The sequence below is a fragment of the Chiloscyllium punctatum genome, chromosome 17 (assembly GCF_047496795.1).
Source record: "Chiloscyllium punctatum isolate Juve2018m chromosome 17, sChiPun1.3, whole genome shotgun sequence".
In the NCBI taxonomy this organism is placed as follows: domain Eukaryota; kingdom Metazoa; phylum Chordata; class Chondrichthyes; order Orectolobiformes; family Hemiscylliidae; genus Chiloscyllium; species Chiloscyllium punctatum.
The window spans coordinates 21,580,797-21,608,735 of record NC_092755.1 but is presented as its reverse complement, the minus strand read 5'-3'; the positions used below and the strand labels follow the sequence as shown (position 1 = coordinate 21,608,735).

General features: G+C 45.3%; 1 long non-coding RNA gene across 3 annotated transcripts; it reads left to right on the top strand.

Moving 5' to 3' along the window:
- Positions 1-62: 62 nt before the first annotated feature.
- On the top strand, positions 63-26,109 carry LOC140487750 (uncharacterized). Of its 3 annotated transcripts, none has more exons than XR_011962928.1 (4): positions 63-155; positions 6,746-6,852; positions 12,358-12,483; positions 25,059-26,109. It is a non-coding gene; the product is annotated as an uncharacterized lncRNA (long non-coding RNA). The 3 variants fall into 3 exon arrangements; XR_011962929.1 differs by lacking the exon at positions 63-155 and adding an exon at positions 5,658-5,704; XR_011962927.1 differs by lacking the exon at positions 63-155 and adding an exon at positions 6,476-6,583.
- The last annotated feature ends 1,830 nt before the right edge of the window (positions 26,110-27,939 follow it).

Here is a 27,939-nt window from a genome sequence, read left to right as displayed (position 1 = left end):
CCTCCCAATTGCAGACTTGATTCAGGCGTGACTCAGCAGGCTCAGCACAAGAAACAATAAGGGACAAGGGAAGTTAGAGTCGATGTCTTGTGATGCAGTGAAAATATCCCGAATCTTGGATCGAGAGGCTTGAGTTCAATTCACAGCTAGTGCAGGTGTGTGTAATAACTACTTTGAACAGGTTCATTAGGAAAAACAAGGGAAGTCAGGAACAGAGGAAAAAAATATAGAAAATAAATACAATGTGGTGGGGCTCTCAATGCTCAGAAGATTTCAGTCTTTACCAAGTGTTTCAGGGCCCCATTGGGTCCCAATACATACTGTTGCACTCCTCCTTGTGCACAGTCAGATACCACGATTGTGGGGCAAAGTGTTGTGGTGGGATATGGAGGTGCTTTTGTAGAATTTCCTCAGTTTTGGAGGTGAAAATAGGTGAGAAGGTGTAGGGTTTTGTATGGAGTTACCTATTCTGCTCCTGTTGCAGCATCATATTATTGAACTGACTATACCTCGTACATTGTTGGCAGAGATCGCTGACATTTTGTAAGGCCACAATACAAGATCCATCACTCTGTTTAAGACAGCAGAAATCTCTTGTAGCACGATAGTCATAGAACAATACAGGGCAGAACAGGCCCTTCGGTCCTTGATGTTGCGCCGACCTATGAATCATTCTCAGCTCGTTCCCCCTACACTATCCCAAAATCACCCATGTGCTTAAGTAAAGGATTGTTTAAATTTCCCTCATGTGGCTGAGTTAGCCACATTAGCAGGTAGTGCATTCCATACCCTAACCACTCTCTGAGTAAAGACCTTGCCTCTGACGTGTTTAAATCTATCACCCCTCAATTTGTAGTTGTACATACATGCTAGCGTCATCATCCTAGGAAAAAGACTTTCACTGTATACCCTATCTAATCCTCTGATCATCTTGTGTGTCTCTATCAAATCCCCTCTTAGTCACTTCTTGCCAATGAGAACAGGTTCAAGTCGCTCAACCTTTCCTCATAAGACCTTCCATCCAGACCAGGCAACGTCCTGGTAAATCTCCTCTGCACTTTTTCAAATGCTTTCACATCCTTCTCGTATTATGGGCACTAGAACTGCACACAATATTCCAAGTATGGCCGCACCAGCATTTTGTTTAGTTGCAGCATGATATTGCAGCTCCGGAACTCAATCCCTCTATGAATGAAACCTCACACACCGTATACTGCCTTAACAGTACTATCCACCTGGGTGGCAACTTTCAGGCATCTATGTTCATGGACTCCACCATCCCTCTGCACATCCACCCTACCAAGAATCTTTCCATTAACCCAGTACTCTGCCTTCCTGTTATTCTTCTCAACGGTATCACCTCACATTTAGCTGCATTTAACTCCATTTGTCACCTCTCAGCATAATTCTGCAGTTTATCCAAGTCCCCCTGCAATCTGTAACATTCTTCCATACTGTCCACTCCACGGAATTTAGTGTCGTTTGCAAGTTTACTGATCCAGCCACCCATGCCTGCATCTACGTCATTTATAAAAATAACAAACAGCAGTGGTGCCAAAACAGATCCTTGTGACACACCACTACTAACCTGAGTCCAGGCTGAATATTTTCCATCAGCCACCACTCGCTGCCTTCTTTCAGAAAGCCAGTTTCGAATCCAAACTGCTAAATTACTCTCCATTTCATGTCTCTGCATTTTCTCCAACAGCCTACCATGTGGAACCCTATCAAAGGCTTTACTGAAGACCATGTATATCATGTCAACTGCCCTACCCTCATCTACATGCTTGGTCACCTTCTCAAAAAACTCAGAGGTTTGTGAGACATGACCTGCCCTTGACGAAACCATGTTGACTATCTGAAATCAAATTGTTGTTTGCTCGTTGATTATAAATCTTTTCTCTTATAATCCTTTCCAAAACCTTTCCTACAACAGAAGTAAGGCTCACTGGTCTATAATTACCTGGATCATCTCCATTGCCCTTGGAATCAAGGGAACAACATTTGCAATCGTTCAGTCCTCTAGTACCAAACCTGTAGAGAAAGACGACTCAAATATCAAAGCCAAAGTCTCTGTTATCTCCTCCCTCGCTTCCCAGAGAATCCTCAGATAAATCCCATCCAGCCCAGGGGACTTGTCTACTTTCTGGAATTGATAACACCTGATCGTAACTAACCTCGATCCTTTCTAGTCTAATATGTTGTACCTCTTCTCCTTTACAATATTCTCCTTTTCCTGAGTGAAAACTGATGAGAAATGTTCATTTAGCACCTCACCGGTCTCCACAGGGTCCACACTGAACTTCCCACTTCTGTCTTTGACTGGCCATATTCCTACCCTACGCTTTTGTTTCTCACATACCTATAGAAAGCTTTAGAGTTCTCCTTTATTCTATTCACTAAAGACTGCTTGTGTCCTCTCTTTGCTCTTAACTCTCTCTTTAAATCCTTCCTATCTGATATGTAACTCTCCATTGCCTCATCTGTTCCATCTTGCCTCATCAACACATAAGCCTCGTTCTTCTTCTGAACAAGAGATGCAATTTCCACAGTAAACCATGGTTCCCTTACCTTATCACTTCATTCCTGCCTTACAGGGACATACCTGTCAAGGACATGTAATATCTGTTCATTAAACCAGCTCCAGATTTCAATAGTCTGCATCCCCTGCATTTTGCGACCCCATTCTATTCATCCTAATTCTTGCTGAATCGCATTATATTTGCCCCGTCCCATCGATAAGGAGGAGGTTAATTAGGTTGTTTCCGGAGTTGAGGGGTTTGGCTTAACAGTAGATTGGTAATATATTCATTGGAATTCAGAAGAATGGAAAACTATAAAATAATGAATGGAATGGATAAAATAGAAGTAGAGAGGATGTTGCCACTGGCAGGTGAAGCTGGCACAAGAGGGATCATCTCAAGATTAGAGGCAGCAAATTTAAGACTGAATTGAGAAGGAACTTCTTGACCTCTACAGAATTCATTGCCCAGGGAAGTAGTTGATGCTAGTTCAGTAAACATTTATAAAGCTAAGGTAGGTTTTTTAAAAAAGAAATAATTAATTAAGGGATACGGTGAGAATGTGAGTAAATGGTTCTGCATCCACGAAATGATCAGCCATGGTCACATTGAATGGCAGAGCAGGGTCAAAGGGCAGGACGGCCTTCTCCTGTTCCGAGTTCTTATGTTACGTTATGCATTCCTCCCTCACTCGACTTGGAAGTGCTGGTTCTGGATTAGTGGTGCTGGAAGAGCACAGTATTTCAGGCAGCATCTGAGGAGCAGTAAAATCGACGTTTCGGGCAAAAGCCCTCCATCAGGAATAAAGGCAGAGAGCCTGAAGTGTGGAGAGATAAGCGAGAAGAGGATGGGGAGCAAGTAGCATAGAGTACAATAGGTGAGTGGGGAAGGGTATGAAGGTGATAGTTCAGGGAGGAGGGTGGAGTGGATAGGAGGAAAAGAAGATAGGCAGGTAGGACAAGTCAAGGGGACAGTGCTGAGCCGGAATTTTGGAACTAGGGTGAGGTGTGGGAAGGGGAAATGAGGAAACTGTTGAAGTCCACATTGTTGCCCTGGGGTTGAAATGTGGACTTCAACAGTTTCCTCATTTCCCCTTCCCACACCTCACCCTATTTACAAACTTCCAGCTCAGCAGTGTCCCCTTGACTTGTCCTACTTGCCTATCTTCTTTTCCACCTATCCACTTCACCCTCCCCCCAACCCATCACCTTCATCCCCTGCCCCACTCAACTATTGTACTCTATGCTACTTTCTCCCCACCCCCACCCTCCTCGAGCTTATCTCTCCACGCTTCAGGTTCTCTGCCTTTATTCCTAATGAAGGGCTTTTGCCTGAAACGTCGACTTTACTGCTCCTCGGATGCTGCCTGAACTGCTGTGCTCTTACATCACCACTAATCCAGAATCTAGTTTCCAGCATCTGCAGTCATTGTTTTTACCTTAGAGGTGCTGGTGTTGGATTAGGATGGACAAAATTCAAATTCACAGAACACCATGTTATAGTCTAATGGGTTCATTTGAAAGTACGAGCTTTGCTGCTTCTTCATCAGGTGGTTGTGTGATTTTTAACTTTGTCCCTCACTCTTGTAACTGATAAACAGCAACAAAAGTCATGAAGCAGTGCGCATGCTCTAGCCAACAATCGGGCCCGGGTTGAGCAATTCATCAACTTCACCAACACATTCCACCCTGACCTTAAATTTACCTGGACCACCTCTGACACCTCCCTCCCCTTCCTGGACCTCTCCATCTCCATTAATGACTACCGACTTGACACTGACATTTTTTACAGACCCACCAACTCCCACAGCTACCTGGATTATACTTCTTCCAACCCTACCTCTTGCAAAAATGCCATCCCATATTCCTAATTCCTCTGCCTCCACCATATCTGATCCCAGGAGGACCGGTTCCACCACAGAACACACCAGATGGCCTCCTTCTTTAGAGACCGTAATTTCCCTTCCCACGTGATTAAAGATGCCCTCCAATGCATCTCATCCACATCCCGCACCTCCGCCCTCAGACCCCACCCCTCCAACCATAACAATGACAGAATGCACCTGGTGCTCACCTTCCATCCTACCAACCTTTGCATAAACCAAATCATCCACCGACATTTCCGCCACCTCCAAACACACCCCACCACCAGGGATATATTTCCCTCCCCACCTCTTTGGGCCTTCTGCAAAGACCGTTCCCTCCGTGACTACCTGGTCAGGTCCATGCCCCCCCTACAACCCACCCTCCCATCCTGACACTTACCCCTGCCACCGCAGGAACTGTAAAACCTGCACCCACACCACCTCCCCTACTCTATCCAAGGCCCTAAAGGAGCCTTCCACATCCAAAGTTTTACTTGCACATCCACCAATATCATTTATTGTATCCGTTGCTCCCGATGTGGTCTCATCTACATTGGAGAGACTGGGCACCTCCTAGCAGAGCACTTTAGGGAATATCTCCGAGACACCCGCACCAATCAACCACACCGCGCCGTGGCCCAACTTTTCAACTCCCCCTACCACTCTGCTGAGGACATGGAGGTCCTGGGCCTCCTTCAACCCCGCTCCCTCACCATCAGACGCCTGGAGGAAGAGCGCCTCATCTTCCGCCTCGGAACGCTTCAACCCCAGGGCATCAATGTGGACTTCAACAGTTTCCTCATTTCCCCTTCCCCCACCTCACTCTCGTTCCAAACTTCCAGCTCAGCAGTGTCCCCATGACTTGTCCTACCTGCCTATATCCTGTTCCACCTATCCACTCCACCCTCTCCTCCCTAACCGATCACCTTCATCCCCTCCTCTACTCACCCATTGTGCTCTATGCTACTTTCTCCCCACCCTCCTCTAGCTTATCTCTCCACGCTTCAGGCTCACTGCCTTTATTCGGGCTTTTGCCCGAAACGTCGATTTTGAAGCACCTTGGATGCTGCCTGAACTGCTGTGCTCTTCCAGTACCACTAATCCAGAATCTGATTTCCAGCATCTGCAGTCATCGTTTATACCCCGGGTTAATGATGTCAGTGGTGGACCAATGGAAAGGCAGCGGTAGAGCTGGAGGACCTGGTGGGGCAGATGGTCCTCCAGTCAATCAGTGAATGAGGGGCGGGACTTGACTATACCACGTGATCATCCTCGCGGTCGGCGCGGATGTTGGGGATGGATGTGCGGAGAGCTGTCGGTAAGGAAAGAAATAAACAGCCGTTAGTGGGAGGAAAATGGTGTTGGTATGGTCTGAGAGGTTTTACAATCATTTGGTACACATCGGAAAATACAAATTTGAAACTTTCAGTCTCATGTTTGAAGTAAACGGGAAAATGCCTCGTTGAGTAATCGGCCCGAGTGAGCGCCGCCATCTTTATTCGGGGCAATGATTCACTGGACACGTGCGCGGCCGCCAGCTTTGTAGGGGGCAAAGTTCAGAGGGATGTATGTGCAGCCTTCCCTGGTAAAAAGAGTCATAGGGCAGGATTTACACACAGCACATTCAAACCCAGAGAAATGGACTTTTTTCTGGATTTGTTTCGTAATTCATTTAAATGATTTGGATATGAATAGAGGCCGTTTAGTTAGTAAGTTTGCAGGTGACACCAAAATTGGAGGTATTGTGGACAATGAAGAAGGTTATCTCAGAGTACAGTGGGATATTGATCAGATGAGGAGTGGCAAAAAGGATTTAATGAAGGTAGATTAGATTAGGATATCTGGTTGGCATAGGTTGGACCGAAGAAGTCTGTTTCTGTGCTAGACATCTTTGACTGTGGGATCATAAAAGTGAACTCTGCCCTGGTTCATCTCTGGGTTCTCTGATGTCCACTTGTTCATTATCTAGCTTCCTCAATCTCTCATGGGTATATTTTTGCTCTGTATAGTATTTTACAATTACTTTCACAGCTGTTTTGAAAATGAATTGAAAAATGTAGAGTTGGAAAAACCCAGCAGGCCAGGCAGCATCCGAGGAGCAGGAGTATCAATGTTTCGGGCATAAGCCCTTCTTCAGGAATGTAAATGAATTGTCCACTGCTGCCCGGCTCCTGACCGTATGATGTTCCATTATCAGGTTACTTTTTTCCACAATATCTTTGACAGTCAAGAATTCTTTTTTCCAATAAGCGAGTGCATTTTCCTTCAATTTCTGACAGTCAAATTCTGCACCATTTTCATTCCCTGTAATTCATATTGCACTCCCTGAAACATCAACTGTGTATTTCTCCTTCCACAGAAACCAGCGATCAATGCCAAAGCCTTGTTGCCTGTGGAGAGGGTGATGTTTGACTTCCTTGTACTGCTGCAGTTTGTATGGTGAAGGTGCTCCCACAACGTGGTTGGGTAAGAGACGTTACAGATTATTCACTCAGCGATATTGAAGAGTAGAAGATATCTGTACAAATCATCATGGTTTTAATTTCACAAAAATATTATTGAGAAGTTTTGACATAAGGTTACAGATGGAGAATATTGTGTCCAGTGACCAAAACCATTGCCAAATAAGCAGTTTTTCAAGAATGCCTTGAAGTAAGAAAGTAGATCTTAGAGAGTTAGAGTGGGGATTCCAGACCATGTTCCCTTGGAGTCTATAGAAATATTCACACAGGAGAACTCAAAAATAAACACATCATTGAGAGTCTGGACTAAAATGAGTTATTGAGATATGAAAAGGTGTGTGGTGCAGGGAGATAGGAATGATTACAGCCAGGAATTAATTCAAAGGAGCGAAAATAACTTGTTGTTGCTTATAAATGGGAGTCTTTTGATTGATCAGCAAGTTTTGGTACAAGTGAGCACTTCGGCAGTAGAGTTTTCAATATTCTTGAGATTATCGCGAGGGTGAATGTGATTCTGGCCAGGAGTGGGTTTAGATAATGAAATCTAGAGTCAACAAAAGGAATGAATGAGAGTTTCAGCAAATGAGCTGAGACTGTGGTGAGGTCAGGTGATATGACTGAAGTCGAAATAGTGGTCTTGGAGGGGGGCTGACCTGTCATCCTCACCTCATTCAGCTGTTTGTCAGTTTGTGAATCAAGTCTGTAACAAGCTCAGGAACTGAGTGGCCCTGGCAGAACCCAAACTGGGCATCGCTGAGCAGGTTATTGCTGAGCAGCTGCGTGACAGCACTGTTGATGACACCTTCCATCATTTCACTGCTGAGCGAGTGTGGACTGATGGAGGGCAATTGGCTGAGTTGGATCTGCCCTGTGTTTTTGTGTTGGAACATCCCAGAGCAATGTTCCACAAAGTCGGTAGGTGCCAGTACTGGAACAGTACTTGCCTTGGTGGGCAGCAGGTTCTGGAGCACAGCTAACAGTATTATTGCCAGAATATTGGCAGGGCCCATACCTTTACACTGCTTATCCATTTCTTGATCTGATTGGAAATGAGTTTTCAACCAAGTCGATTCATATCTGTGATGGCAGGGACCAATGGAGAAGGCTCATCCACTTGGCACTGCTGGCTGAAAATCGCTGGTAATGCTGTCCTCTTATCTGTTGCATGAATGTGTGAGACCCCTCCATCAGTAAGGGTGGATATATCTGTGATGGTTCCTCCAGTGAGTTGTTTAATTGTCCATCACTATTCTTGACTTGGTGTGGCAAAACTGCAGAACTCCAATCTAATCTGTTGGTTATGGGATCACTTAGTTCTATTTGGTGTTGCTTGTGCTGTTTGGCTTGCAGGTTTGGTAGCTGCACCAGGTTGGCACCTAATTTTTAGGTATGCCTTGTACTGTTCCTGACATGCCCTCCTGCATTCACAATTGAACCAGGGTTGATTCCCCTGGCTTGATGTAAATGGTTAAGTGGGGGATATCAGGCCATGAGATTTCAGATTGGGCTGGAGTACAGTTCTGCTGCTGTTGTTGGCCCACAGTGAGGCGGAGGTTGCAGGGTCAAGAGGGCTGATTGTGTGGTTGTAATTTCCAGTGCATTGGTAGATGTAATGTGGTCCATCCAGTTTCATTCCTTTGTTGAGACTGTGCAGTGATTAATACAATGAGTGACTTGATGGGCCACTGTCGGGTTTCTTTCCCTCAAGGACATTGTCGATAGCAGAAAAACATCCCCAATGGTTCCATGGCAAACAGTAGATTCTTCATTCCAGTTATTTTTTTCTTGAATTCAGAGCTACCCTCTACCGATTTGGGATTCAAACCTGAACTTCAGTTGTATATTTTAATATTCTTGATAAATGATAAATACGACAGGTTTGTTCACTTATTTTTATAATCACTATCACAGGTTTTGTTCATTGTTTTGGACATAAAAACACTGTCCATTATCCTGTCTCCTCCATCCTCCCCTCCAACAACAAGAGTGAGGAGCACATGGAGTTTCTCTGTCAATAACATTGAGACAATCCAATCAGCTGCCTCTGCTTCTTTCCTCCCTCTCCACTAGCCCACCGAGCCAAACTGCCTCACAAGAGTGCTCCTCATTTTAGTCCTAAACTTGCATTTCCTCGAGTCCCTTGTCAAGCCTTATTAGAGGTCCTCTTGACCATTTACCCTAGTGTAGCTAAATCATGGACATTCCAAATCTGTCTCATCCTCCTGCTTGTCACCGCCCTCCCTCCCTCCACCACGGTCACCCCCCCCCCCCCCCCCCCCAACTTGCAATTCACAGATATTGTTCCATGATCTGTCTGTCTGTTTTTTCTGGTTATGTCCTTCTCTCCCATTCTGCTAAAACCTAATATTTGACCTCACCATCGTTGGAAAATCCTGCTCCGTCTCCACTCTCCGTTTCCTTTCTGAATTCCTTGTATTTGGTGTCCCTCCAGGGTCTATCCTTGGTCTGTCCTGTTCCTCACCTACGTACTGCCAGGAGGTAACATTGCCCAAAAGCACTGTGTTAGGTTTCACATGTACACTGACAATGTCCAGCTCTCCCTCCCCATCATCCCTCTCCATTACTCCACTATTACTCAGTTATCAAACTGCTTACCACGCTTCGATTAGCTGCAATTCACTCCAATGACACACACTGTCATTGTTAAACCCATTGCCTTCAGTTGCTATTCCAAATTCATTTCCCTTACTGCTGTGTCCCTCCCTCTCACTGGGAAGGGTCTGAGGCAGAACTACATTCTTCACAATATTGCTCTCATATCTGACCCCAAGGTGACCTTCTGATCAGACATCTACACAATCACAAACACCAGGAATTCCAATCTCTAAAACGTTGCTTATCTCCTTCTCACTCCAGCTCCATTGCTACTGAAACCCTACCCTGTGTCGGTGTTGCCTTTAACTTGAGAAATCTGAAACAGAGCCCTTGATTCCGCGACTGATCCAGAATCTGATTCAAGACTCACCGTAATGGGACACATCCTCTCCATATTTACCCTGTCAAACCTTGACAGAATCCTGTATGTTTCAAAGAGATCACCTCTCATTCATCCAAAGTCCAGTGAGTAGATTCCCAACTTATTCACCCTTTGCTTACAGGATAATCCCTTCAAAACAGGGATCATCCCAATGGATCTTCTCTGAAATGCCTCCAATAAACTGCTCTATTTCATGAACTAAAGTGACCAAATCTGTTCACGTTACTCCAGATGTGGTCTCACTTGTCATTTGTTTAGTTGCCCTAAGGTATATACTCCAAACTCTTATATTGCAAACTCTTTGAAATAAGGGACAGTATTCCATTCCCTTTCCTGATTCCCTGTTGTAACTGTGTGCTCGCTTTCTGTTTCCTGCTCATTTTCCGCCAGTCCCTTTGTGATGCAGCTTTCTACAGTTTATCCTAAGTTATACTCTATTTGCCAACTTGTTGCCCAAGTTTCCTGTGAAGATCTCTCTGTAAACTGTTTATAATCCTTTTGGAACTTTCCTGTTATGCCTTTTCTAGGAGATTCCCCCCCTCATTATTCGAAACATGTACTGTGAGCACTGGGCAGTGGGAAGCATGCGCAGGTGCTATCTTTCAGGGATACTCTGTTTCATGACTGGGAGGATCTTGCTGCCCATTGGTCAGAATGGAGACAACTTGCCCATCAAGGTGCATGAGCCTTTCACACCCCATGTCATATTGAGGAGGCACAGCGGCAGAATGGAAGGAAAGAAAAGGAAGCAAATCCTGCTCTCCATATCTCAATGAATCTTGGGACATTCTGTCTCATGTTCAGTCACATGAAGTTCCAAGGTGGAAATTCATAGAAACCCACATAGATTTGCCCTTGAAGAGCCTGCTGACCTCCACCAGGGGTAATGTGTACAGTCATCCTGGGCCAGGAGGAAGGGATTGTATGAGTTTCAAACTTGAACTGACAGTGACGGATTTTATAAACTTGTATTACAGGCAGACATTCAGATGGTAATCTCAGTCACTGTAACGCCAAACTCTGACAGAATTACTCAATACATCAGGACCTGGATATTCGTATTGTGTGAGAGTATTGTGTTACAGATCAATACCATTTGCTGAATAAAAGTTCTCCTTTGAATCAAACCATCCTTTCAATAGATCTTCCCAAATCTTCAACATGTGTCCTGGAATCCTTGTATAATGAGCTGAAGGGTCTAAGGTTTATTATAATAATGCGTAACTTTTGTAAACCACTTTGTCACAGCTCCCCAAATTTCTTTTGCTACAAGGAGAACACCTCAGTTTCCCCAAACTCCTGATTCCCCAATGTCTGTTTGCTCTCTATAAGGTACACATCAGGATTGTGTTGGAACATTCTCCACTTGCCTGCATCAGTGCACCCCCCCCCCAACAATATTAAAGAAAGTGAACATCCTCCGGGATAAAGTACTGTACCCGAGTGATTTCCCATCCACCACCTTCAGCATTCCCTCTCCCCACCCTAGAGGCACAGTGGCATCACTGTGTAAAAGATCAAGTCAGCATTGTCCTACCCAACCACAGGACTGCTCTCTCATTAGAGAGAGATGTCTGGTAGTGGTTAACCTGAATATTACCACAGCGCAGGCAAGGGGAGAGGTTGAAAAGGAGAGTCCATTAATTGCGGATGGTTATTCTTGATGTGTATTAGCAACACACATGTCACGTGAACAATTAATGTTAAAAAAGGCCCACAAATTCTGCAACTAAAATCCCCCATTCCTTGAACCATCCTGGTAAATCTCCAGTGCCCCCTGTCAGGGACCCTGCCATCCTTCCCAATGGGCGATCTCTGGTTCGCACTAACCGTGCTGCTCTGAACCCTGTGGGTGATAGCATCGAGCAACAGTTGCATTAAACCTCACTGTCTGGAAGAGAGTGAGAGACAGAAATCCTGAAGGCATTTAAAATCTATTTAGGAACACACTTGCAAGGCCAAGGCTGACAGGTCTATGGGCTCTGTGCTGGAAAATGGGATTAAAATCGTTAGCTGGGAGATTTCTTTACAGCATAAATCCAATGGACCACAAAACCGTTTTCTGTCATGTAGACCACAAACGCGTAATATAGGAATATGACAAGCCACAATAGAAACCAGGTCAGAGAAGGTGATATTAGAATAGATGATACGTGATTAAATAATGTTTTTTGGAGGAAAATGTGACAGAGGTTAAGCGGGACATTGTGGATCTCTGGGTGCATGAATCTGAAATAAAAATGGGTTATCTTGAAGGCTGGAATTAAAGAAAGGCACATCACTGAGATTTGAGAGGGTGGACAAGATTAAAGATAGAAAGTGTGTTGAGACTGGAGGAGATTAGAGATTGGAGGATGTTGCAGAGATTGAGATGTCTTTGATGCAGAGATAGTGATAGTTCTGAGGCTAGAGAGGAATTATAGAAATAAGAATGAATTGTTAGCTTTCCCAACACTACCTCTTTACTGATAATGATTGTTTCTCTGTCCTCATCTGCCACATCCTCCATAGGCCTACGACAATGAGAGTACACAGACAGTATGTTCCTGTTAAGGCCAAGGCTGGGAGGCATCGAGAATGCTGCATGACCTGAGAAATTGAGGCTCTGGTCAAGAAAATGAAGGAAGGATATGTCAGGTACAGACCGCACTGTGTTTGTGTGAATCCCGAGAGGACTGTAAGGGCAGTAGGAGTATACTCGCGGGAAACCAGGAGGCGAAAAAGGGGACATGAGATAGCTTTGGGAAAAAGGTTTAAGGAGAATCCAAAGAGATTCTACAAATACACTAAAGACAAAAGAATAACTAGGCAGAGAATAGTGACCCTCAATGATCAACAAGACTGTCTATGGAACAGCAGGAGGTGGGAGAGATTCTGTAAGTATTTCATGTCAGTTTTTACTGAAAGGGGATGTGGAAGTTTGAGAAGTTGGAGAAGTAAATATTGATAACTTGGCGAGTGTACATATTAAAGAGGAGGAGGTACTGGATGTCTTAAAATGCATAAAAGTGGATAAATCCCTGTAATTTAATCAGGTATATCCCAGAACTTTGTAGGTAATTCGAGAAGCTTTTGCTGGGCCCCTCACTGTGATATTTGTATCATTGATCGCCACATGTGAGGTGCTGGAAGATTTGTCCCATTATTTGAGAAAGGTGGTAAGGAAAAGCCAGGGAACTATAGACCGGTGAGCCTGAAGTCAGTGGCAAAGAAGTTGTTGGAAGGGATTCTTAGGGACAGGATTTACATGTCATTGGAAAAGCAAGAAAATATTAGGGAGAGTCAGCATAGCTTTGTGCATTGAAATCAGTACCTTGGACTTGAGAAAGACACAAGGTTTCACATAACACACTGGTCAGCAGGTTCAATACCATAGAATTCTGTCAGAACTAGCTGTTTGGATACGGAATTGGCTGGAAGGTCAAACAGTCATAGATGGACAGCACAGAAACAGAGACCCGTCGGTCCAACCAGTACATGCTGATCAGATATCCCAATGTAATCTAGTCCTACCTGTCAGCACCCGGCCCATATCCTTCCTATTCATATACACATGAAGATGCCTTTTAAATGTTGCAATCGTAATGGCCTCCACCACTTCCTCTGACAGCTCATTCCATACACGTCCCACCCTCTGTGAAAACGTTGTCTCTCAAGTCTCTTTAAAGTCTTTCCCCTCATACCATAAACCTATGCCCTCTTGTGCTGGGAACAACCACACCAGGGAAAAGACTTTGTCTATTTATCATATCAATCCATCTCAGGTTTTTATATACATTGATAAGATCACCTCTCAGCCTCCGACGCTGCAGGGAAAACAGCCCCAATCTATTCAACCTCTATTCAACCCTCCAGCCTAACTCAAATCCTCCAACCCTGGCAAAGGTCTTGTAAATCTTTTCTGAACCCTTTCAAGTTTCACAACATCCTTCCAATAGGAGGGAGACCAGATTTGTACACAACGTTCCAAAAGTGGCCTAACCAATGTCCTGTACAGCCACAACATGACCTCACAACTCCTGTACTAAATACTTTGTCCGATAAAGGAAAGCATACCAAATGCCGCCTTCACTATCCTATCTACCTGCACTCCAAGGACTCTTTGTTCAGTAACACTCACCAGGACCTTACCATTAAGTGTATAAGACCTGCTAAGATTTGAGTTTCCAAAATGCCAATCCTCAGCCCATTCACCCATCTGATCAAGATCCCATTGTACTCTGAGGTACTGTTTATCACTGTCCACTACACCTCCAGATTTGGTGTCATCTCACTAACTATACCTCCGATGTTCACATCCAAGTCATTGATATAAATGATGAAAGGTAGTGGATCCAGGAGTGATCCTTGTAACAGTCCACTAGTCACAGGCCTCCAGTCTGAAGAGCCAGTTCTGTATCCAAATGGCTAGTTCTCCCTGTATGCCATGAGCACTAACCTTGCTGAGAAGTCAGTGTCAGAGTGGAGGGTACGTTTTGGACTGGAAGCCTGTGATGACCAATATGCTGTCAGGCTCTGTACTGGGTCCACTGCTTTTTGCCATTTATATAAATGATTTCTATGTGAATATAGGAGCTATGGTTAGTAGGTTTACAACAGACACCAAAATTGGAGGTGCAGTGGACAGCAAAGTTACCCGAGAGTACAATGAGACTCCAATCAAATGTGCTGAGGAGTGGCAAATGAAGTTTAATTTAGATAAATATGAGGTTCTGCATTTTGGAAAAGCAAATCAGGGCAGGATTTCTACACTTAATGGGAAGGTCCTGGTGATTGTTGCTGAACAAAGAGATCTTGGAGTGCAGGTTCATAGTTCCTTGAAAGTGGAATCATAGATAGGCAGGGTAGTGAAGAAAGTGTTTGGTGTACTTGCCTTTATTGGTCAGTGCATTGAGTACAGGAGTTGTGACGTCATTTTGCGGCTGTACAGGACATTCATTCAGCCACTTCTGGAATTCTGCTTTCAGTCCTTCTCTCCCTGCTATCGAAATGATATTGTTAAACTTGAAAGGATTCAGAAATAATGCAAAGATATTGCCAGGGTTGAGGGATTGAGCTATAGGGAGAGGCTGAATAGACTGAGGCTGTTTTCACTGGAGAATCGGATGCTGAGAGGTGACCGTAGAGTTTGATAAAATCGTGAGGGACATGGATAGGGTAAACAGCCAGGGTCTTATTCCTGTTTAGGTGAGTCCAAAACTAGAAAGCACAGGCATGAGGGAAAAGACTGAAAAGGGATATTAGGGGCAAAGTTTCAAGCTGAACATGGTACGTGTATGGAATGAGCTGCCAGAGAAAGTGTGGATGCTGGTACAGTTACAATATTTAAAAGGCATCTCATTGGATATGTGATTGGGAAAGGTTTCGAAGGATATGGGCCAACTGTTGGCATATGGGCCGAGATTAATTTAGGATATCTGGTCAGCATGGACAAGTTGGACTGAAGGGTCTGTTTCTGTGCTGTACATCTCTATGGCACTAATAAATTAAAATTAAGATAGGTTTCTCTTTTATGGAGAGTTAGCAGAAGGTCTGACAATTCTCCTTGGAGCTGAGAAGGTTAAGCAGTGATTTCGACCAGGAGTTGATTTGTTTCCAGGGTATTTCATTTACAGAGAGACAGAGTGAGAAATTTTTAACGTCACAATTTTTAGTAACTATTTTCAGGTAACTGGCAAATAATGCAAAGAAAAATGTGAAGATTATTTTACTCACTAAGTTCTGAGCATCTGGAACAGTTTGACCAACAGCTGGATGCAGATTCAGTAATTATTGTCAAAACAAATTTGAAATTTAACATTTTTAAGGAAGGATTTGGAGGGCTCTGTCCAAATGGGAGGTGAGTTGGGACTGACTGGTACCATCTCCAGAGGGAGAGAGTACAGCCCCAATGGGCTGAATAGCCCTCAGCCCCTGTCCTCTGTGACACTGACCCATTCACTCTGAATGATGAAGCTCATCACAGGGCAGAGCCGTAGAGACGTACAGCATGAAAACAAAACCCTTTGGTTAAACTGGGCCATTCTGACCAGATATCCCAATCTAATCTTGTCCCTTTTGCAAACACTTGGCACGTATCACTCTACACCCTTCCTATACATATACCCATCCAGATGCCAAATGGTTTAATTGTACCAACATCCTCCACTTCCTGACAGAAGACTCCATACATGCACCAACCTCAGTGGGGGAAAGAAACTGCCCCTCAGATCCAGTTTAAATTCTTCCCCTCTCACCTTAAACCTATGCCCCATCATTCTCGACTCGCCGACCCCAGGGAAATGACCTTGTCTATTTATCCTACCCAGGCCCCTCATGGTTTTATAAACCTCTATGAGGTCACCCCTCAGCCTCTGATGCACCTGGGAGGATCCCAACACTCATGTCACAATGGAGCCTGGCTGATTGACACAGCTTCAGACCAATAGGAGAGTTGGCGTGATCCTCCAGCCAATGGGAGTGAATGAGGGGTGGGTCCAGCAGGCCAACACATGACCATCAGCTTTGCAGGCGCAGTGTCACTGTGAGGGGGGACTGAATGTGAAGGAGTGGGAGGGACAGCAGATACTGGGAGAGAGATGGAGTTAGTGTGGACTGGGAAGGTTGATAAACACTGTTTCATTCTGCTGGACCTGAATTAGATACTCCGGGTAAATTAGAACCAAAAGAACTGCGGATGCTGTAAATCACACACAACAACCAGAAGGTACTGGAAATGCTCAGCAGATCAGGCAGCATTTGTGAAAAGAAACAGTTCGCATTTTCGATCCAGTGACGCTTCCTCAGGAACTGACGTTACTGAGAAAAAAAGTCTGTTTTTATGCAGAAGGTAGGGGTTAAGGAGTAAATGATAGGTGGGGATAGAGTCCAAAGAGAGAGATAGGAGCAGTTGGACAAAGGAGTGAATAACGATCGGATCGGGGGGGGGGGGGGGGGGGGGGGGGGAAGGTGAATAGCTGTTTATGGGGACTGTTAGTGGCTAACCATAAGTAGTGTGTAATGGTAGGCTACATAATAACAAGGCCTGGTATGTGGGGTAGGGGGCAAAGATGAGGTGTTCTTCCTCCAGATGTTGGGTGGCTCGGATTTGGGGATGGAGGACTTGCATGTCCTTGGCAGCATGGTGGCGGAGGGAGTGGGGGGTAGCCGAAATGGTCGGCCACAGGGCGGTGGGGTTGGTTGGTGCATGTGTCCCAGAAATGTTCCCTGAAATATTCCACAATTTGGCGTCCCGAGAGCAAGGGACACACTAGGTGAGGTGTTTGGGTGGGCAGGGAAATGTCTGCTGGATGTGGGAGGATCCAGTGGTGCCTTGGATGGAGTTAAAGGGAGGGTTTGGGCAAAGATTTTCCATCTCTTGCAGTGGCAAGCAAAGGTGCCTGGAGTGAAGAGTGGGTTGGTGGGGAGTGTGGATCTAAAGTGGAAGTCACAGAAGGTATGGTCTCTGTGGAATGCTGAAAGGGGTGGGGAGGGAAATATATCTCAGATGGTTGGATATGATGATGGAAGGTGAGGATGGTGGGGTTCCATCTTAGTTGAATTTGATGGGGTGGAGTTCAAGGGCAGTGGTGTGGGAAGTGGAGGAGATACACTGGAAGACATTGTTAACAACATGTGAGGGGAGATTGCAACCCTTGAAATAGGAAGCCATTTGGGTATGTTCTGAAGTGTTCTTCCAGCTTGCATCAAGCTTCACTGGAACACTGCAGTAAGCATGAGACAGAGATGTTGGACAGGGAAAAGTCTTGTGTGTTAAAGAACAGGCAACTGGAAGCTCAAGGTATTTTTTGCAGGCACAATGTAGCTACCATTTTCACCACTGTCACTGAAATGCTAGAAGGTTCCTGTCTCCTCCATTAACAACTTTCCAACTTCCCACTCCTTTATCTTTCCAAATGTTCATGTGTCTCTTTGGGCTCTGTCCCCACCTATTATTTACTCTTTAACCCCTATCTCCTGTAGTCCAAAGATCTTTAGGTTAGGCCCAGCTAAGTTTCCTGTAGTGTTCAGGGATGTGCATTAGGTCGGGGGAAATGGAGAGTAATAGAATAGGAGAATGGGTCTGGGTGGGATACACTTCGGAGGGTGGGTCTGGAATTGTTGGGCCAAAGGGCCTGTTTCCTGAAGGGATTCTAATTTTCCCAGCTGTCATCGGTTCTGAGGTAGGGTCACTGGACCCGCGATAACCCATGGTGTGTGCAGGAGGCGGAAAGGGGAGAGTGGCAGCAGAAACCGGATGAAATGTATCAGTGTAGACTGGGAGGGTTTATTTACACTCTGTGCAGGTCGTTAGTCTGAATTAGAAACTCTTGGTCCCACATTTGCAGCAAAGTGGAAGATGGCTTGGGCCTCAGGCAGTGAGAGGTCCTGGGTTATGGCCACCATCTTTATTTGGGGCAAAGTACAGTAAGGAGCATGCACTTGTCCTCTTCCTGGGTGTGAGCGGGGTGATTTGAAGAGGAGCATTTACACATCAAACACATACCAAGAGAAGTGTTTACCTTCACTGTTCATCTTGCACTGACTGTGAGCTTTGTTTTGTGAATTCATTTTATAGAATATTAATTGAGAATAATTGAGACTGGGATCTCAAAAAACATGTTTCTACAGTCAGCGGAGTCATCAGGATCTGAATATCATTGGCATTTAACTGTGGAACGAGAAAGGTTTGTCTGTTCTGTCTGTGGGAAAATATCTTCAATATTGTTGTCTAGCCAAAAGCAGAAAGATGTTCAAGTTCATGGTTGGATCCCCCTTGGGGTATGTGTTCAATTCTTGGCCCTGCAGCTGAGGAAGGAGGTATTGACCTGAGAGAGAGCACAGATTTATCCAAATTACACCTCGTCTTTTTGCAGGAACTGTCAGATTTAGTCTCAATCATCCATTTTATAATGTTAAACTGTAAACTCCCTACTTCCAATTCTCTGCAAATTTCTCATTGAAATTCCTTGTGGACTCAAATTCCAGCACCATTTCAGGTGGAATGTTCCAGATTCTGACAACTGTCTGTTCATTCAGAAACTGCTGAAGTCCATTTTGACTCTGGGGTTACAAAGGGCTGAATTGAAAGATGATTTGCTGTTCCTGAGCTCCCATTGTGTTGTATTGGAACAGTACAGGAGGCTGAGGGAAGTGTAGGTGTGAGCAGACAATGAAAATGCCCGGGCTACACTGTGAGTGCTGCTTGGCTCAATGAGAGTGTTTTGGAGTTGGGTGTAAATAGTGAGGTGAGACAGGGAGAAGGTGAAGCCGTTTTAATTCAGGCCTTTCAGAAATTCACAGTCCAAATGGGAATAGTCAATTTTTCAGTGATACCTGTGGAGTATTTAAGTTTTTAAAGTATGACATATCAGCTTAAGTAAAGATATTTTTTGTTATTATAATGGACATGTTTGAAGTGTAGGAAGGTTGCTCACTCATTTAAATTCTCTTAATGGAAGTAACTAGATGAATGTAGCGAGACGTTGTGACAGGAGCCCTCAGACCCGTGGTGTGCTCCTCTTGCACAATGTGGGAAATAAGGGCCGCTTCCAGTGTCCCTGACGGCTATTTGTGCAGCAAGGGTTCCCATCTGCAGCTACTGGGAAACTGCTTTTCAAAGCTGGAGCTGAGAGTGGACTCACTGTGGAGCATCTGCAATACTGAGAATGTTATGGACAGCACGTTTAGTGAGTTAGTCACACTGCAGGTGAGGGTTACACAGGCAGAAAGGGAATGGGTGAACATCAGATCTAGTAAAAGGCTCAGGAAGTGAGTACAGGAGTCCCCCGTTGTTATCCCCTTCTCATACAGATACTGTATACCACTTGGGATTCTGTAAGGGCGGGAATGGGTGGGGTGGCTTCTCGGGAAATCAGCATCAGCCAGGTTCATGACACCACAGAGAGCTCTGCTGATCAGACCAAGAGGAATGAGAGTGGCTGGGCTATAGTGACAGGGGATTCAATAATCAGGGGTACAGCCAGGCACTGCTGTGCCCACAGACATGAATCCAGGATGGTGTGTAATCTCCCTGGTGCCAAGATCCATGATATCATGGAGTGGCTGCAGGACATTCTGGAGCTGGAGGGTAAACAGGCCGTGGTGGTGCAACACACAGATACCAACGACATCGCTAAACAGAGGGATGAGGGCCTGAAAGCTGGATATAGGGAGAGCAGAGATACATTGAAATGTAGCTCCTGAAATGTAATAATGTCAGACTTACTCCCAGTGCCATGTGCTAATGAGAGCAGGAATGAGAAGGTAGATCAGCTGGATGTGTGGCTGGGGTAATGGTGTACCACAGAAGGGTTTTGATTCTTCAGGCACTGGGACTGTTTCAGGGTGGGACCTGTACCAGCCTGATCGGTTACCCCGGGCAGAGCTGAGACAAATCTGGTGGGGGCTTTTGCCAGTTCTGTTGGTGAGTTTGTAACTAGTCTGGCAGGGGGATGGGAACTAAAGTGTAGGCTTAGATGGGTCAGATTCAGGACAGGGAATGGGAGGTAGAATATTAGTGATGTAGTTAGTGGCTCAGAAAGCCAAGGGAAAGGAGGATTAAACGAAGATTGAGTCCCTCTTCAGCCATCAGTCCTGACATCCCAGGAAGGTGAGTCAACAAAATATGGAGCTGTTTACATGTCTATGAATCTGTGCTTCAGCAATATGGGGGAAATCTGCAATACCAACAAAAGTCGCTGGAGATCCTCGGCAGGTCGGGCAGCACTGGAAATGGTGACAGATGCAGGAAACATTGCAGCCTTGTAGAAGTGTTTAGATGATCACACCAAGCAGTACAATATCGGTTACACACTGAGTGCCAGAACGTTGGACTAGCATAAATAGGTGCTTGATGACCAGCATGAATACGATGGGGCTGGAAAGTTGACGTTTTGGGTCAGGGTTATTTATCAAGACTGACAAAGGGTCCCCACCCAAAATCAAACTTCCTGCTCCTCTGATGCTGCCTGACCTGCTGCACCTCCCCAGGTCCACATTGTACAGACTCTGACTTCCAGCATCTGCAGTCCTTAACTATCTTCACATCCCAGGACTCATCTGGTGATCCTCCTTTACACTCTCTCAATAACCAGGAGAGCCTTCCTTGGAAAAGAGGAACAAAGGTGGATACAGTACTCCAGGTGTGGTCTCACCAAGGCCCTTCCAGAAAGAGATCCCTGCCCCCATCTTATCCATAATGGTCATCAAGCACACGTGCCTGGTGTGATCATCTCAACACTTCTTCAAGGCTGCAATGTTTCCTGCATCTGTCACCATTTCAGATGCTGCCAGACCTGCTGAGGATCTCCAGCACTTTGTTTTCTCTGCTGTCGAGTGTTGAAAGGGGGGATTTGCAGTTGAGTTTTTCAAATTGAACTTCATGTTACATGATCCGTGCCGATCTGAATATCATTGGCCTTTTCATCTGGAAGGAAAGGTTTGCATTCTGTTCATGGGCGAATATTTCAAATGTCCGTGTGACGAAAAAAGTACTGAGACAGTGAAGTCCATGTTAGCGTGGGGACTTGGTTTTTGAAAGTCTAAAAAAATCATGGCACATTTCCCTGGAACAGTCAAGCCACAGATTGGTTTTGTATGAGGACAATTAGCCATGAAACCAGAAAGACCAAAGGATTCCTGCATCATAGAAAAAGCTATGAAAATGGGATTGTTGTAATGGAGTGAATTATCAATCATTGATTGTAATCCATTGGTGTTGTCACATCGGTTCCAGCGCCGTAGGGAAACACAGGAAATGTGATGAATGCAGTGTCAGTTTAAGTTATTCAACTGGAAAGGTGAAGAAGAAATTTACAAGGATGATGCCAGGTCTCAGGGGTCTGAGTTACAGGGAGAGGTTGGACAGGCGAGGACTTTTTTGTTTAGAGGATAGGTAACTGTGGGGGAATATTTTATAGTAGTGTATAAGACCATGAGAGGCATGGGTAAGGTGAATGCCTCGGTCTTTTTCGCAGGGACTCAAGGATTGGAGGGCATCCGGTTAAAGTTAGAGGAGAAAGAATACATGGGAAACTGAGGGGCAAGTGTTCTACACAAAGGTGGTATGTATATGGAATGAGCTGCCAGTTGAAGTGGTTGATGTGGGTATATTAACAACAAGTGAAAGACATTTGGACAAATACAAGGATAGGAAAGTTTCAGAGGGTCAAGTGCAGGGATATGGGGTTAGCGTGGATGGACATTCTGATTGGTATGGGCCAGTTTGGGCCTGTCTCTGCTGTAGGATTCTATAACTCTAAGTGCATTTGCTATTTCTCCCCCTAACTCTGTTGGTATCCTGGGATGTATTCCATCAGGGCAATGAGACTTGTTTACCTTTAACTCCATTAGCTTGCCCAGCTCTAACTCTTTCGTGATAATGGTTGTTTCTAGATCCTCACCTTCCTCAGTCTCCTTATCAATTACTGGCATGTTCTTCGTATCCTCCACTGTGAAGACTGACTGCTGTGTCCTCATATTCCTGAACCCTGCTGGATAGGAATAACTGGGCACAGAACTCTGAGAGATATTCTTTGAGTCTTTATTGATGAGACACGGCAGTTACCTGGATAGTGTACATGCAAAACACCTCCAGGCAGCATCAGGTAACTCCCCGCCTGTCCGATGTGCCACTCCCATTCTTAAACCTTTGTGGTTTGGGATCCTTGAATAGAGACTGTCTCTCAGTATTATCTCCATGGCAACGGCAGTTAGAAAGTCTAGTTCAGTTCAGCACTTTGTGGCTAAAACACACACCCTTCCCCACACCCCTGTGGCTCCCTCAAGTATCTGACAGGCGCTTCAGTTTCAGTGGGGCTGTCTGTCAGGATTCTGATGTGGAGGAGCCGGTGGTGAGGTGGACAAAGTTTAAAAACCACACAACACCAGGTTATAGTCCAACAGGATTATTTGGAAGTACAAGCTTTTGGAGTGTGCTGTGATTTTTAACTTGATCAGGATTATCTCTATGGTAACTGTTAAATGCTTCAACAATTACAGAGGCCATATGTTCCCGACACAATAAGTTTCCCTCTAGCAGTGTAAACTGCTATTCTGGCCCTGGGGATAGCTACTCATCACTTTTTATCCCCAATTCCATCATGCTTTCTGTAGATCTTTGAAGTTTTTCCAATCTCCGAATTTATCCTTGGTCTTTGACAGTTTGTATGCCTTCTACTTCAATTTGACAGTCTCCCTTATTTCCTTAGACATGGCAGATTACTCCTTTTCCTACAGTCCTTCCTTTTCACTGATATAAACTTTTGCTGAGAAATTTGAAAAATTACTTTGATATTCCTCCACTGTCTGTCAACTGTCCCACAGTAAAGTCTTTGCTTCCATTCTGCATTCGCCAACTCCTGCCTCATCATATTGTAGTCTCCTTTGTTTAAGCACAGTATCTTGGGATTGGATTTAATCTTCCCGCTTTCCATCTGTGTTCTAAATTCTATCAGATTAATGACAAGTCTTTTATCAGATTACAAGGGGAGGCAATGTTTCCTGGGTGTTTTGGTTTCATTGTCAGTGACCTTGGCTTTGTAATAAAGTACAGGACAGATATTCACAACAGAGTATTCTGGACGCTGTGAATGTACTACACAGTCTAAAACCATAAATCACTGTCACCCCTCAGTTTAAAATTGCAAAATCATTATCTCCTACACGCTTCCTCACTACCTAAGTTTGGAACACTAATCCACCTGACTATCCTGCTGTTTCTGAAAATCTCCTTTGGTGAAGATGGTGAGTTTTGGATTCATCTTTCTGGTTAGTACCATAAGAAGATAAGCCCTGGTCACAGGAGAGGCAATGCAGCCCTTCGAACCAGCTCCACCATTTAATATGGTGATGATTGAGCTCACCTCGGTCACAGCTGGATTTTCCTGCCTGCTCTCTCTCACGCTTCAACTCATTGCAAATTAAAAATCTGTATCTCTTCATTAAATTTGCTCATTGTCTTGGCATCCACCGCATTTTGAATAGGAAATTCCACAGATTCACAACACATTGAGATAGGTACATTCTTCTTCATGAGAATAGAATAGAGTCCCTATAGTGTAGAAACAGGGTATTCATCCATCGATTCCACACCAACCCTATGATGAGCATCCCACTCAGACCCACCCATTCCCTGTAATCCTGCATTTCCCGTGGCTAATTGCCTAACCAGCACATGCATGGACCCTGTGAGCAATTTGGCATGACCAGTCCACCTAACCTGCACGTCTTTGGACTGTGGGAGGAAACTGGAGCACCGAACAAAACCATACAGACGTGGGGAGAATGTGTAAACTCCACACAGTTGCCTAACGCTGGAATCAAACCCGGGTCACTGACGCTATGAGGCAGCAGTGTTAGCCACTGAGCCACCTCTGCTTAAAATCTGCTGCCCATTATTAACCTCCCCACCCCGCAATTGGCTGAATGTATTTTCCTTACGTCAGAAGTCCGGGTGTCTAAGCGGATGTCTCGGTAAATCCCAGTGGCAGCCCACATGTCCTGTGTGTCTGAATAGATATCCTCTATACAACACCCTCCAGCCCACACTTTCTCTCACTTTCCAGGGACAGGTCTCCAGAGGCTTCATGGGGACTACAAATCCCACAAGCCCTGAGGCAGGGACCACACGTGTGTGGGGAAACCCACCACTGTACATGTACAGAATGTGGGCGGGTTTTGGAGCATGTTCTTTGGGGTAACTCGCGGAAAGCATTTCACACTGTCATTGGCAGGAGGAGGGACGCATCTACCTATAGTATTGATCAGTTTTGGGGGGATCAAAGTGTCACTACGCCTAGATGGGACCAAGTTCCATTCGCAACTTGTCATAACACTGGGAATTGACCAATGGGAAACAAGGAAGAATCTGACCCATTCTCCCAGTCTGAAGGTTCCTCTTCTGTCCAGGATCTGCCACCTCCCTTTCTGTTTCCTTTTGTTTCAGTCTGCTGTTAAAATATTGACTTGCAGCAACTGAAGGGAAAAGAAGTGAACCCAGAAAGGGTGCAGTGTCTAACCAGGGACGGGAAGTGGTGGCATGGATCTGTTTATCAGTAACTCCATGGGAATGTAGAGGGTGTACATTAGGGGGTAGCAGAGTCAGAATGATGGGAGAGAGTAAGAGGGCTGGAGGGTTACAGCTTTAGGGGAAGAAAGGGGAGAAAGATATTCCAGAGAAACTAGAATTGTCTTTTCTGAATTTCTACTCTGTACATATTCCTTTTATACAGGGTGCGAGATAGTGAAGATTTGCAGACTGAAATCTCAAAATCACGTGCAGATCGTGATTAAGTTACACAAGATTTGATGAACCAAAGATGGAGAATCACTGGGCCAAAATCCTGCAACACTCTCTCTCCCAGCGTTGTCGGTCTCTCTGCGCCAAATGGACTGTGAATGGTACAAGACAGCAGCTCACTACCATCTTCTGAAGGGTAACTAGAGATGGGGAATAAATGCTGGCTGAGCCAGTGATGCCCATATCCTGGAAACCGTTTCTATCTCTCGTTCCTGAAACCCAGTTGATGTTACTGCAGGATGATGAGGGACGCTGAATGCATCCTCCAGGAGGCAGCACCATCACATTTCCCCTGCCTACACCTACACAGTAACGCAACAACGTCACTGGAACAAAAGGCAGTGAAGCTAAAGGAGGACTTAGATATAGTTCTTCAAGGTAAAGTCATGAAAGGGGATTGGAACACAGCAGGAACAGGAGACTGAGCTGGATGGTCAGCTGTTTCCCCTTGAATGGTGGAGCAGGAGTGAAAGGCTGAATGGTCTCCTCCTGCTGCTATCTCCCAGGTATGTATATAGTCATGGAGCCCGGGTAGGAAGAAGGGGGCAGGGATTCTCCAGGAGATTGCACTTCCACAACAGTTTTCGGTGAGCGATGGTTTGATGGATTTTATTTAACATTTATCTTTAACACAAGGTTTGTAAATTTTGGTTTTAAAATGTTGTAAGAGCTTTTTGCACCACAAGTAAAATTAAAGAAAATAAATTGAACTGTTTGAATATAACAGTTTTAAAGCTTTCAACCTCTGTAAAGCAAATTCCTGTCACAGACACCATTACTTTCCAGCTACTCAAACTCCAGGGAAATATTCCCTCCTTGTCTGAACCTTTGGTTTGATTTAACTGCTTTTCAGTTTTCGTTCTGTGAGCTGTGAAGTGTTCTTTTTCCCCTTTTCTCCGACCCAGAAATATTATCACAGCAAACTTCCCCCCATCAAAATCATCATTATGCCATTTTGCTTTTGGTTAACATATAATCACCAGCAGTGCAAAAGTGAGGACTGCAGATGCTGGAAACCAGAGCCTAGATTAGAGGGCTGCTGGAAAAGGGCTTTTGCCAAAACATTCATTTTCCAGGTCCTCGGATCCTGCTTAACCTGCTGTGCTTTTCCAGCACCACTCTAATCTAGACATATCATCACCAGCAGTAAACCATTCGTGTGACTAATAGAATATTTCCAAACAAAGCTCATTACGGGCCAAGCAAACCATTACAAGTGACAGAGTGAGAAGGAACTAAATATAAGTAGAGTTGTGGGGAGGGGGCAGCGGTGCAGATAAAGTACTATATCCCCTACAGTGACCACCTCTATCTAAAGGCATAGACAGCATTGATGCACACCACATGCTCCTTCTCTAAGGCACCCTGCTCTGTTGCATTTATCCTCAGTCAGTGAATAAAATCCCGACAGTGTGGGAGGAGAGCATTGGCCCATCAAACGCCACCGACCATCCGAAGAACATCACGCCCAGAGCACTCTATCACTGTAACACTGCATTTCCCATGGCTGATCCACCTAGTCTGCACAATCCTGGATCCTGTGGACATTTTAGCATGACTGATCCACCTAACCAGCACATCTTTGGACTATGGGAGGAAACCAGAGCACCTGGAGAAGACTCACACTATCATGGGGAGAATGTGGGAACTCCACACAGGCCGTTGGACAAGGCTGGACTCCAACCTTGTACCTGATGCTGTGAAGCAGCCGTGCTACAGTCACAATTTAAATCAAAACTGATGATCCCTGCTCATTGTCACATTGCTGTTTGTGGAGACTTACTGCCCAGGGAGACATCCTGAGGTTTAGAAAGTGGCAACGTAAGTTCAGTCACGTCAGGCCCAGTTAATGTGGTTAACAACAACATCAGAATCAGAGTCCTGCTGTCCACATGGAGCAGGGGGGATGACCACTTCCCTGTGAGCACTCACTGGGCTCTCAATAGTGTTGAAGACGCAGCAAATCCCTTGTCACACAGAGGGGTGAACAGCTCCTACCCAGCGTGAACCCGCTGGGGTCTCGGGGGATGGGATGAATCACTGAATCCCTTCTCCCACATTGACCATCGGAATGGCCTCTCCCCCTGTGTGGGCTCACTGGGGACTCCACAGGTGCTGCATTTGAGTGTATCTCCCCCCACATTGGGAACAAGTGAATGACCTTTCCCCAGAGTGAGCTCGCTGGTGTTTAAGCAGATCAGAGGACTGAGTGAATGCTTTCCCACACACTGAGGTGAATGGCCTCTCCCCGGTGGGAATGCACCAATGTCTCCTCAGGTGAGAGGTTTTAATTGTTAGCACTGCTGCCTCACAGCGCCAGAGGCCCGGGCTCAATTCCCGCCTCAGGCGACTGACTGTGTGGAGTTTGCACGTTCTCCCCGTGTCTGCGTGGGTTTCCTCCGGGTGCTCCGGTTTCCTCCCACACTCCAAAGATGTGCAGGCCAGGTGAATTGGCCATGCTAAATTGCCCGTAGTGTTAGGTAAGGGGTAGATGTAGATGTAGGGGTATGGGTGGGTTACGCTTCGGCGGGGCGGTGTGGACTTGTTGGGCCGAAGGGCCTGTTTCCACACTGTAAGTAATCTAATCTAATCTAATCGAATCTAATCTTTCTCACAGATGGAGCAGGTGAAGGGTCTAAACCAACTGTGCCATCTCTGGTGCCTCAGCAGATTGTAAGATCGAGTAAATCCCTTCCCATACGTGGGGCAGGTGAACGGCCTCTCCGCAGTGTGACTGTGTTGGTGAGTGTTCCACTGGAAGGGTTAACTGAATTCCTTATTCTGATTGAGCCCGTCCTCCTGTTTCTCTCAGT